The 12,046-nt window shown below is 40.3% G+C and overlaps 1 protein-coding gene across 3 annotated transcripts in view; it reads right to left on the bottom strand.

Annotated features, from left to right (window-relative positions):
• GPR20 (G protein-coupled receptor 20) overlaps window positions 1–11,020 on the bottom strand; it is a 73,709-nt gene extending 62,689 nt beyond the window's left edge. Inside the window, exons 1-2 of one of the 3 annotated variants that reach the window (XM_066578736.1) lie at window positions 10,907–11,014; window positions 6,416–6,504 (exon numbers count right to left, since the gene is read on the bottom strand). The gene's annotated coding sequence lies outside the window, so the exon portion shown is untranslated. The other 2 variants (XM_066578738.1, XM_066578739.1) reach the window with 2 other exon arrangements.
• Between the last annotated feature and the right edge of the window lie 1,026 nt (window positions 11,021–12,046).

Genomic DNA, 12,046 nt, shown 5'->3' with positions numbered 1-12,046 from the left:
CATACAGAAGTGTATAGACCCACTTGCTGCCTCGGGACAACCCCTTTAATATCATAAATATATACAGAAGAGACCCAGGTTATACAAGCATCGTCCATATCAAAATATAAAGGGAGATGCATAACGTATATTAGCTGTACATATAGAATTATAGGCAGGAGATGACCAGGTTATACCAGCATGCTCCATATCAATATTTACAGAAAGATGTAAAACTTATTCCAGCTGTACATATATAATTATATACAGGAGATACCCAGGTCATACCAGCATGCTCCATATCACAATATGCAGGGATATGTATAACATATACTAACTGTATATATATAATTATATGCAAGAGATACACATATTTTACCAGCATGGTCCATACATCCATACACAGGGATATATATATATACAGTATACCAGCTGTCCATATATAATTTTATACAGGAAATGTCCATCGTATACCAGCATGATCCATATCACTATACAAAGGAGATGTATAACTTATAGCAGTCATACAAATATAGTTGTATAGAGGAGATGCCCAGGTTATAGCAGCATGGTCCATATACAGGAGATATAAAATTTATACTAGCATGGTCCATACCATTAGATACAGGAGATTGATAACTTATACCAGCTATATTTATATAACTACATACAGGAGATCCCCAGGTTATACTAGCATGATCCATATATCTATATACAGGGGGATGTGTAACTTACACCAGATGTGTGTATATATATATATATATATATATATAATTAGATACAGAAGATACCCAGATTATAACAGCATGGTCTATATTACTATATACAGGAGATCTGTAACTTATACTAGCGGTAAATAAGTAATTATATATAGAAGATACAGAGCTTATACCAGCATGGTCCTTATCAAAATATACAGGAGATATAAAACTTATACTAGCATGGTCCATACCATTAGATACAGGAGATTAATTATTTATACCAGCTATATTTATATAATTACATACAGGAGATACCCAGGTTATACCAGCATGATCCATATATCTATATACAGGGGGATGTGTAACTTACACCAGCAGTATATATATAATTATATATAGTAGATACCCAAGGTTATAACAGCATGGTCTATATCACTATATGCAGGAAATCTGTAACTTATGCTAGCGGTAAATAAGTAATTATATATAGAAGATACAGAGCTTATATCATGGTCCTTATCAAAATATACAGGAGATGTATAACTTCTACTAACTGTATATATATATATATATATATATATACAGGAGAGACCCTGGTTATACCAGTATGTTCCATATTACTATTTACAGGAAGATGTATAGCTTATAGCATCTATACTTATATAATTATACTTCGGAGAGACCGAGAGACCCACGTTATACCAGTATGGTCCATATCACTACATACAGGGAGATGTATAGCTTATACCAGCTGTATATAATTGTAAACATAAGATTCCTAGGTTATACGAACACGATGAATATCACTATATACATCATGCAACAATGGCGCCCCCAGTCTTTGGATTTGGGACAATAAAACAGTTGGAGCTGCTGGTGCTTGTCGGACGATCAGACTCTCCTCTCTACTGCTGGTTTGTAGGGGGCGCCCTGAGCCCGGTCACCTTGTGTGCCCTCACAAGTCCACTGGTCCCAATGCCTCCTAACAGTCTGGTGAGACGCTCCTCTGTACTGGTGGTCTGTAGGGGCATCCTGAGCCCAGTCACCTTGTGTGCCCTCATCCGCTGGTCCCAACACATCCTAACAGTCTGGTCAGACGCTCCTCTCTACTAGTGGTCTGTCGGGGCGTCCCGAGCCCGGTCACCTTATGTGCCCTCACACATCCACTGGTCCGAACACCCCCTAACAGTCTGGTCAGACGCTCCTCTCTACTGGTGGTCTATAGGGGGAGTCCTGAGCCCAGTTACCTTGTGTATCCTCACACATCCGCTGGTCCCAACACCTCCTAACAGTCTGATCAGACGCTCCTCTCTACTGGTGGTTTGTAGGGGGCGTCCTGAGCCTGGTTATCTTGTGTGTCCTCACACATCCACTGGTCCCAACACCTCCTAACAGACTGGTCAGATGCTATTCTCTACTGGTGGTCTGTCAGGTTTCCTGAGCCCGGTCACCTTGTGTGCCCCCACACATCCACTGGTCCCAACACCCCCTAACAGTCTGGTCAGACTCTCCTCTCTACTGGTGGTCTGTCGGGGGCATCCTGAGCCCGGTCACCTTGTGTGCCCCCATCCACTGGTCCCAACACCTCCTAACAGTCTGGTCAGACGCTTCTCTCTACTGATGGTCTGCAGGGGGCGTCCTGAGCCAGCTTACCTTGTCTGCCCCCATCCACTGGTCCCAACACCTCCTAACAGTCTGGTCAGACACTCCTCTCTACTGATGGTCTGTAGGGGGGTCCTGAGCCCAGTCACCTTGTGTGCCCTCAAACATCCACTGGTTCCAATACCTCCTAACAGTCTGGTCAGACGCTTCTCTCTACTGATGGTCTGTAGGGGGGTCCTGAGCCCGGTCACCTTGTGTGCCCTCATACATCCATTGGTCCCAACAGCTCCTAACAGTCTGGTCAGACGCTCCTCTCTACTGATGGTCTGTAGGGGGCGTCCTGAGCCCGGTCACCTTGTGTGCCCCCATCCACTAGTCCCAACACCTTCTAACTGTCCGGTCAGAAAGGTCGGTGGGGACAATTCATCGATACGACCATCCAGCTCCTCACATCCCAATAATACGCCCCTCTCAGACTCTGGTAACGGGGTGAAATCTCTTCTCTGCGTAGTAACGGCATCTAATGGCCAACAAGCTCTACAAACGGATGAAGAGGTCACTACACACAAGGAGCCTCCGAGAGCCTCTTGTAGGCCAAGGGGGGAACTACTTTAAGGTCCTCCGGTGACAAGACTGTTCATCTAATCACCACAACTCTCAGCATTTACAAATCTGCCCAAGGGGTTTTACAGAAAAACAACAACTCCTTCCAGGGCCACAATTGTTTTTGACAAAGCAGTTAACCTGAGCAGGCCGCAGTTTAACTAATGTAATTGTAAGGCTGGGTTCACATGGGGAAGAGCCTTGCAGCAAGGGCTGCTGTATGCTGCTCCAAAAAATCCTTCCTTTGTGGGCTGCTAGGACCTGCAGGCCAGCCAGCTGTGCAGCCAATCACGTACAGGGGGCGTCACCCACCTGTCAATCTTGGCTTCACTAGTACTTCCTTCTGGTAGCGTCAAGATACAATAATACAGATAGATAGATAGATAGATAGATAGATAGATAGATAGATATGAGATAGATAGATAGATAGATAGATAGATAGATAGATATGAGATAGATAGATAGATAGATAGATACATAGATATCAGATGGATGGGTGATAGATAGATGGATAGATAGATAGATATCAGATAGATAGATAGCTTGATAGATATGAGATAGATAGATAGATATGAGATAGATAGATATGAGATAGATATATATGAGATCGATAGATAGATAGATAGATAGATAGATAGATAGATAGATAGATAGATATGGGATAGATAGATAGTATATAGATAGATAGATATCAGATAGATAGATAGATAGATAGATATGAGATAAATAGCTATGAGATAAATATATATGAGATAGATAGATAGATAGATAGATATGAGATAGATAGATAGATATTAGATAGATAGATGGGTGATAGATAGATAGATAGATAGATATGGGATAGATAGATAGATATCAGATAGATAGATATGAGATAGATAGATAGATAGATATCAGATAGATGGGTGATAGATAGATACATAGATAGATAGATATGAGATAGATAGATAGATATGAGATAGATAGATATGAGATAGATAGATAGATATGAGATAGATAGATAGATAGATAGATACATAGATAGATAGATAGATATGAGATAGATAGATACATAGATATGAGATAGATAGATATCAGATAGATATGGGATAAATAGATATGAGAGACACGAAAATGCAAAAATAGAACAGACAGCTCTAGAAAATTTCATTAGAGCGCAGGTTTGATTAACCCCATTAAAATCAATGGAAGCGCTGTTTCGCGGTTAGTACGGCGCTCGGGACACCACGCTAATAGTGATAAAAAGCGGTATGTGTGTGAGAGTGGCCTGCGGGGCTACAAACAAATTTTCACGTAGTGCAGGAAATGCATGACATTTCGAAAGATTACACCTAGGGCTGAATCATGTATAAAAAATTCATTTTGCAGCTATATGCAGCACGATCTAGATATGAGTACAGGGGGGTGGAGGGTTGGAGGCCCGGGGGAAAAGGGGCCCGAGCTGAATTTTTGCACACAGCCCCGTAGCCTTTAGGTACGCCCCTGGCGTTACCTTTAAGGGTAAAAGTGATGAGAGTGGGAGGGGTGGCACATTCTGCAGAGGGGGATCAGTACATGCAGCCTGAAGAGAATCTAACGCTCCTCTATATGTATATACAGATTTTATTCCTCAGTTCCTCTAAAGTAACCACAAACTTATAAAATTTTCCATGCGAACAACACGTAAACACCTGTATTAAAGTAACTTGGGCGAAACCGGGCATATCAGCTAGTTATAAATATGAAAAAAAGTTTTTTTTTAAACTTTTATTACTTTTTATTTATTTTTATTAATAGTAAAACTTTCTTTCAACTAATTTTTACAGTATTTTTTTTAGCCCCAGAGGGGACAAGAACTTTCCCTGCTTTGATCGTTCCTGCAGTATGATTTAATGCCATAGCATTACATCATACCGTGATCTGACAGGCAATCAATCAAGCCATGCCACGGATCATACAGCATGGCAAGACTGAGAACAGCAAGAAGACACAGGGTAGTTATAACTATACAGCCAGACTGCCTATCAGAGCAATATATGCCATTTTCTCATGTGTGTGTGTGTGGGGGGGGGGGGGGGGGGGGGGAGCCAAAAAATGTTCATAACAGGGTGCCATCTAAGCTAAAGCCAGAACTGCATGCACATTCATGCATCTGCAACCCCCTCTGTACAACTCTAGGTTGTGCAGCATGCACATAAGCCGCATGAGCTGAATCACCCGGCAGATATTAGAAGACAGCAGTTATTGTCTAACTGCAGACTAAACGCCACCAGAAAAAGAAACGATGCAACAAATATAAATCTAAAGCCATCCTGAAGACGATTAGAAGCGGGAATAATGTAATAATATTTATATAAACCTCACACGGAGGATGGGAGTATATAATATCACTCTCTGCACTTCTATATACAAGGTATTAAGTATTTTCTAAACAATCCTCGTCTAAACTATCCCTCTGGGGTCATTCCAAACCCCCGCATGAAGCCGTTGCAGCCTCCCTACAGTAGGGATTTTAGGGACCTTTCACACAGGATGGAATAGGCACCGCAAGTCGCAGTAAATTCTGCACCAAGATCCACAGGCTCCCTGCAGAACTTCATGCGGAATTATATAAAACGAATGACAACAATGTATCAGTTCGCCATCACACGGAAAATGGTCTTCTTGTTGTTCGTTGCCTTTGGTTGCGGCAAAAACCACCACATCTACATTTACACACGTGTGCCGATATTGTGACCACCAGACACTTTTTATGAAGTGGGCGGGGCCTTGTGTTGGGCATAGTGACCGTACAAGGCCCATCACATTAGTACTACTTACTCCAGAAACTGGTGTAAGTTGTAGCTGAGGCCCACACCAGCTCAGAGTTGGCATGGGTTCCAGTTTGGCGCAGGTGCTGCCAGATATGACAATGCACTGAGGGCTTGCACCTCCTAATACTATTGTTGCAGTGATGCCAGAGCATGGTATCCTAAGGAGATGTCGGTCTAAGTAAATATGTACATTTATTTTGTGACATGTATTTTGTATGTTCATTGTGTATTTTGAAAATTGCAACATGTTTTGTGTTTGGAAGTTTTGTTGATGTTTTCTCATAGACTTCAATAGGAAAAAACCAACATTGGGGCCCATGTATTATATTTTGTACACCAAATTCAGAGTGTACAATAGTCATAATTTTGATACAACAACCAAAATTACAACTTTTTGAAGTTTTATGCTGGACTCTACAGATTTTTTTCAAAAAGTCTATGGGGCTTAAATTTAGGGGTTGAGGTATCATGTTCATCAGATTCATTATTGCGTATGGGATAAATTATAGCTGAGACCTACATCAGCTCACAGCTTTAGTATGAAGGTGCCGCCAGATGCAACAAATGTATTAAGAGGCTGGAACGGTCACACAGATTATTACTTAGGCCGGTCTCAGTACTGAAACATCCCCAGTATCCCCAGCAGAGCTTGCAATCATTCAGCTGATCATTATATCTACATCTATACATATAGATATTCCGTGCAGATACTGTATAGAAAAGCCGAGATTTGTGCACCTCTATTGTAGACCAGCGAGCTCCATCAGGTGGTCCAGGAATTTATGGGATATTTCCTCCGAATTCTTAAGATTTAAAGATGAAAATCCCTGGATGAAAGTAAAGAAAAAAGTATTTTACATATCCTCAAAGATACTCATAAAACCACAACTATTGTAAAGATTGGTGCTACTATGAAGTCCACCATGTTAGAAACCCTCCCGTATTATGTAGAGATAAATAGATAGATAGGTAGATATGAGATAGATAGATAAATAGATAGGTAGATAGATATGAGATAGATAGATAGATAGATAGATAGATAGATAGATAGATAGATAGATATGAGATAGATAGATAGATAGATAGATATGAGATAGATAGATATGCGATAGATAGATAGATATGAGATAGATAGATAAATAGATAGAAAGATAGATAGATATGAGATAGATAGATAGATATAAGACAGATAGATAGATAGATAGATAGATAGATAGATAGATAGATAGATAGATAGATAGATATGAGATAGAGAGATATGAGATAGATAGATAGATAGATAGATAGGAGATAGATAGATAGATAGATAGATAGATATGAGATAGATAGATAGATAGATACATAGATATGAGATAGATAGATAGATATTCGATAGATACATAGATAGATAGATAGATATTCGATAGATAGATATGAGATAGATATGCGATAGATAGATATGAGATAGAGAGATATGAGATAGATAGATAGATAGATAGATATGGGATAGATATGCGATAGATAGATAGATAGATAGATAGATATGAGATAGATAGATAGATATGGGATAGATATGCGATAGATAGATAGATAGATAGATAGATAGATAGATAGATAGATAGATAGATAGATAGATATGGGATAGATAGATAGATATGAGATAGATAGATAGATAGATATGAGATAGAAATATAGATAGATAGATAGATAGATATGAGATAGATAGATAGATAGATAGATAGATAGATAGATAGGAGATAGATAGATATGAGGATGATAGACAGATAGATAGATATGAGGATGATAGACAGATAGATAGATATGAGATAGATAGATAGATAGGAGATAGATAGATAGATATGAGATAGATATAGATAGATAGATAGATATGAGATAGATAGATAGATAGATAGATAGATAGATAGATAGATAGATAGATAGATAGATAGATATGAGATAGATAGATATGTGATAGATAGATAGATAGATAGATAGATAGATAGATAGATAGATAGATAGATAGATAGATAGGAGATAGATAGATATGAGGATGATAGACAGATAGATAGATATGAGATAGATATGAGATAGATAGATAGATAGATAGATAGATAGGAGATAGATAGATATGAGATAGATATAGATAGATAGATAGATATGAGATAGATAGCTAGATAGATAGATAGATAGGAGATAGATAGATAGATAGATAGATAGATAGATAGATAGATAGATATGAGATAGATAGATAGATAGATAGATAGGAGATAGATAGATAGATAGATATGAGATAGATAGATAGATAGATAGATAGATAGATAGATAGATAGATAGATAGATAGATGGATAGATAGATAGATAGATAGATAGATAGATAGGAGATAGATAGATAGATAGATATTTATAGATAGATAGATAGGAGATAGATAGATAGATAGATATGAGATAGATAGATAGATAGATAGATAAATAGGAGATAGATAGATAGATATAAGATAGATAGGAGATAGATAGATAGATAGATAGATATGAGATAGATATAGATAGATAGATGCAGAGACTGAGCACCAAACAAGAAGTGAACACATTCTCTTTCATCATTCAGTTGCAGCATTTACACTGAATGATAATTCTTCACATTCCCACGGGATCCTGAACACTTTCTCATCCAGTGTAAAAGGGTTATAAATGTATTTGACACAATTTATGGTACTTCCATGCTGAGTGATCTTCAATGTTACATAGGACTGCGGAGAAACCCCATAAAGGACATTATCTGAACTGACGAGAGTTACAATACGCAGGAGGAACGGGACCGTTACAAGCTGGACTGTTAGAGCCCATTCACTCCGGTCTGCTTCTGGAGCAGGAGAACGGAATGAGAACAGGAATAACCATTGCTGTGTTTCTCCATTCATTTCAATGGGTTTTCAAAAAAATGGAAAGCAAATCGAAATCCTTCAGTTTGGAGCATTTAGACAGGCAGAGTTCACCACTGGATAGCGGGTTTCTTGCTCAGCACTTCACATAGCATACGAAGCGCTGAGCGGGGAGCGTTTACACGCAACGACAAGCCAGCGAGCGGCGAAGTTTTTTATGCTGACTGGAAGTCAGCGATAACGAATAGTGGATGAATAGTGAATGATGTTTTTTGCATTTACACTGGACGATTATCACTTGAATTCGTTAGTCTGAAGGAATTTTGAGCTATAATCATCTCATTTAAATGGCCCTTAAGGCTGAGTTCCTCTATACTGAAATAGAAAGAGGTAAACTGCCTGCCAGACACGGACAGATCTGCGACATGACGGATTGCGATGGCGTCGGCTGACCCCGGTGACTGTAGTCGGGTCTGTCAGGTTTCATTAACGTTTCCAGCATTTGTGACGGATTCTGTGATAGAGCCTCCGACAGAAGTGTGAACGGAGCCGTACGAGTTCAGCTCTGCTGCACCTGATGGACGCCGTTCTGCTACAGATTCACATGTTCTAAGAATACAAGAACTGATGCTCTGCTGCAGAAATCAGGACGGTCCAGTGAAAAAGTGACAATCACATATGGAATTCTGCGCTGCGCTCTGCAGCCGGTGCGGACCGCACATCCATCAGCGCTGCTCAGCATCAGCTCTGTAGCCCTGTGCAATGGATGCAGCTGAGTAGTATGTGATAGTCATATATGTACTGGGGACAGCGACACACAGGATAAACCTAGATATAGTAGCTCATCAGACAGTATCACACGTGATAGGATTAGATACACAGCTGAGCACTCAATATTACACATGATACATCACAGCAGTCAGTACTGTATCACACATGATAGGATTAGATACATCATCTCAACAGACAGTATCACACATGATAGGATTAGATACATCATCTCAACAGACAGTATCACACGTGCTAGGATTAGATACATCATCTCAACAGACGGTATCACACATGATAGGGTTAGATACATCATCTCAACAGACAGTATCACACATGCTAGGATTGGATACAAAGCTCAGCAGACAATATCACACATGATAGGATTAGATACATCATCTCAACAGACAGTATCACACATGATAGGGTTAGATACATCAGCTGAGCACTAAATATCACACATGATACATCACAGCAGTCAGTATTCTATCATACATGATAGGATTAGATCCATCAGTTTAGCAGTCAGTATCACACATGGATGGTTTGGAGTATAAGCACACATAGCACACATTTTCCACACTGAAATCCACTGAGTGAATGAGGTTTGTTCCAATCCCATCACTTACATTTACTGTCCATGGATGTGCATTCTGCAATAACTATACTGGGTGAGAACCCATCCAACAATATCATGTATTATAGGCTTAGATACAGCAGCCCAGCAGATGGTATCACCATACCGTAACACACAAGATAAACTTAGATACAGCAGGTTATCAGACAGTATCATACATGATAGCTTCAGATAGAGCGACTTCACACACAGTATCAAACGTGATACACCTAAATACACCAATTTAACAGACTGTAGGATTAGATACAGCAGCTCATCAGACAGTATCACATATGATAACATTAGATACAGCTGCTTAATATCACACATCACAGGATTAGGTACAACATCTCAGACACTGTCACACATGAGTAACTTAGATACAGCAGCTCAGCACACAATATCACACATAGCAGGATTAGATACAAGAACTCAGCAGACAGTATCACACGTGATAGGATTAGATACATAGTTCAGCATACAATGTCATACATGAAAGGATTAGATACAGCAGTTCAACAGGCAGTATCACACATGGTAGGATTAGATACAGCACCCCAGCAGGCAGTATCACACATGGTAGGATTAGATACAGCACCCCAGCAGGCAGTATCACACATGGCAGGATTAGATACAGCACCCCAGCAGGCAGTATCACACATGGTAGGATTAGATACAGCACCCCAGCAGGCAGTATCACACATGGTAGGATTAGATACAGCACCCCAGCAGGCAGTATCACACATGGTAGGATTAGATACAGCACCTCAGCAGGCAGTATCACACATGGTAGGATTAGATACAGCACCCCAGCAGGCAGTATCACACATGGTAGGATTAGATACAGCACCCCAGCAGGCAGTATCACACATGGTAGGATTAGATACAGCACCCCAGCAGGCAGTATCACACATGGCAGGCTTAGCTTTGGATGAGTGACCCAGTAGATGACAGTATGGTTCCGTCTAACATCTGCGCTCTACTTACAGCACGTGTAGACGGTCCGGCCGCAGATGTTCAGTAATGACAGGACGATCTCCGGAGGAGCGCAGGGGTGCAGAACCAGCCCTCCGTTTACTTTGACATTGACGTCAGTAGTTCCTCCGCATCCTCTGCTAAGTTTGGGTAAGGGACGTCCTTAAAAGACAGGAAAAAAAGAGTCTATGTCTGGGAACTGCTGGACTGTCTCCTGACACTGGCTGAGTGACTTAGAGGAGGTCAGAAGGATAGCCTAAGGCACCTGGACCCCATTGCAAAGGTCATAGCACCTAGCCATCATTATATCACACTCCATCAAATTGTTGGCACCTAACAGTAATTAACCTCACAGTCATATATCATCATAATCTACATTATTAGCATCGAGATGCATTGGTGCCCATAAAATGGTTGCAAAAATATACATACCCCTTATGTATAGCAGTAAGTGAATTAGCTATCGCTCCTCTGGCATAGTCATTCAGATTACAGCTACATCCTACAAGACATTCCTGCAGCAGGAGAGTCAAAAAATGGAAACTCTCTCCGTAACGCAATACTTGACCCCATAATAACAGTGACTATTTGTGGCTAACATAGAATTTCTGCAAAGAACATCAGAAAAAGCTTAGATACAAACAATGATCTGCGGTCGTCAGTCCAGATAGATGACTGCAAATCACAAGTCTCAATGCTGCAATGGATGATGAGGGGTATCAGGGGCTCCAAGCAGGAGGTGATGTGCTGTAGAGGGGAGATGCTCTGCACATGGATGTAATTCTGCTGTGAAAGAGGCATGATGTGTGATCTAGAGCAAACGTGTTCAAAGAGTAACACGAAAGAAGGGGTTTGGTCCGGTGTTAGCTGTAGAGCAAAATGTGATTGTTCTCAGTGAGAGAAACCAAGTGATCCTGTAGATATGATACCATTTAATGGCTAACAAAAATACATGATGTTATAGTGAGCTTTCCAAACTACACAGGGTTCTTCCTTAGGCATAATGGAACAAGTCTAAAGACGTATTTAATAAATACACATGATCACATGGGAGGACAGGAACATGGTGAGCTTAATTTGCACTAGATAAATACCAGTGACAGTACCAGGGAGGGATGACCATAACAGTAAATAATTAACCCAGTGACAAGG

Source organism: Eleutherodactylus coqui, chromosome 9 (genome assembly GCF_035609145.1).
Source record: "Eleutherodactylus coqui strain aEleCoq1 chromosome 9, aEleCoq1.hap1, whole genome shotgun sequence".
Taxonomy (NCBI): domain Eukaryota; kingdom Metazoa; phylum Chordata; class Amphibia; order Anura; family Eleutherodactylidae; genus Eleutherodactylus; species Eleutherodactylus coqui.
This window is presented reverse-complemented; position numbering and strand designations above follow the sequence as displayed.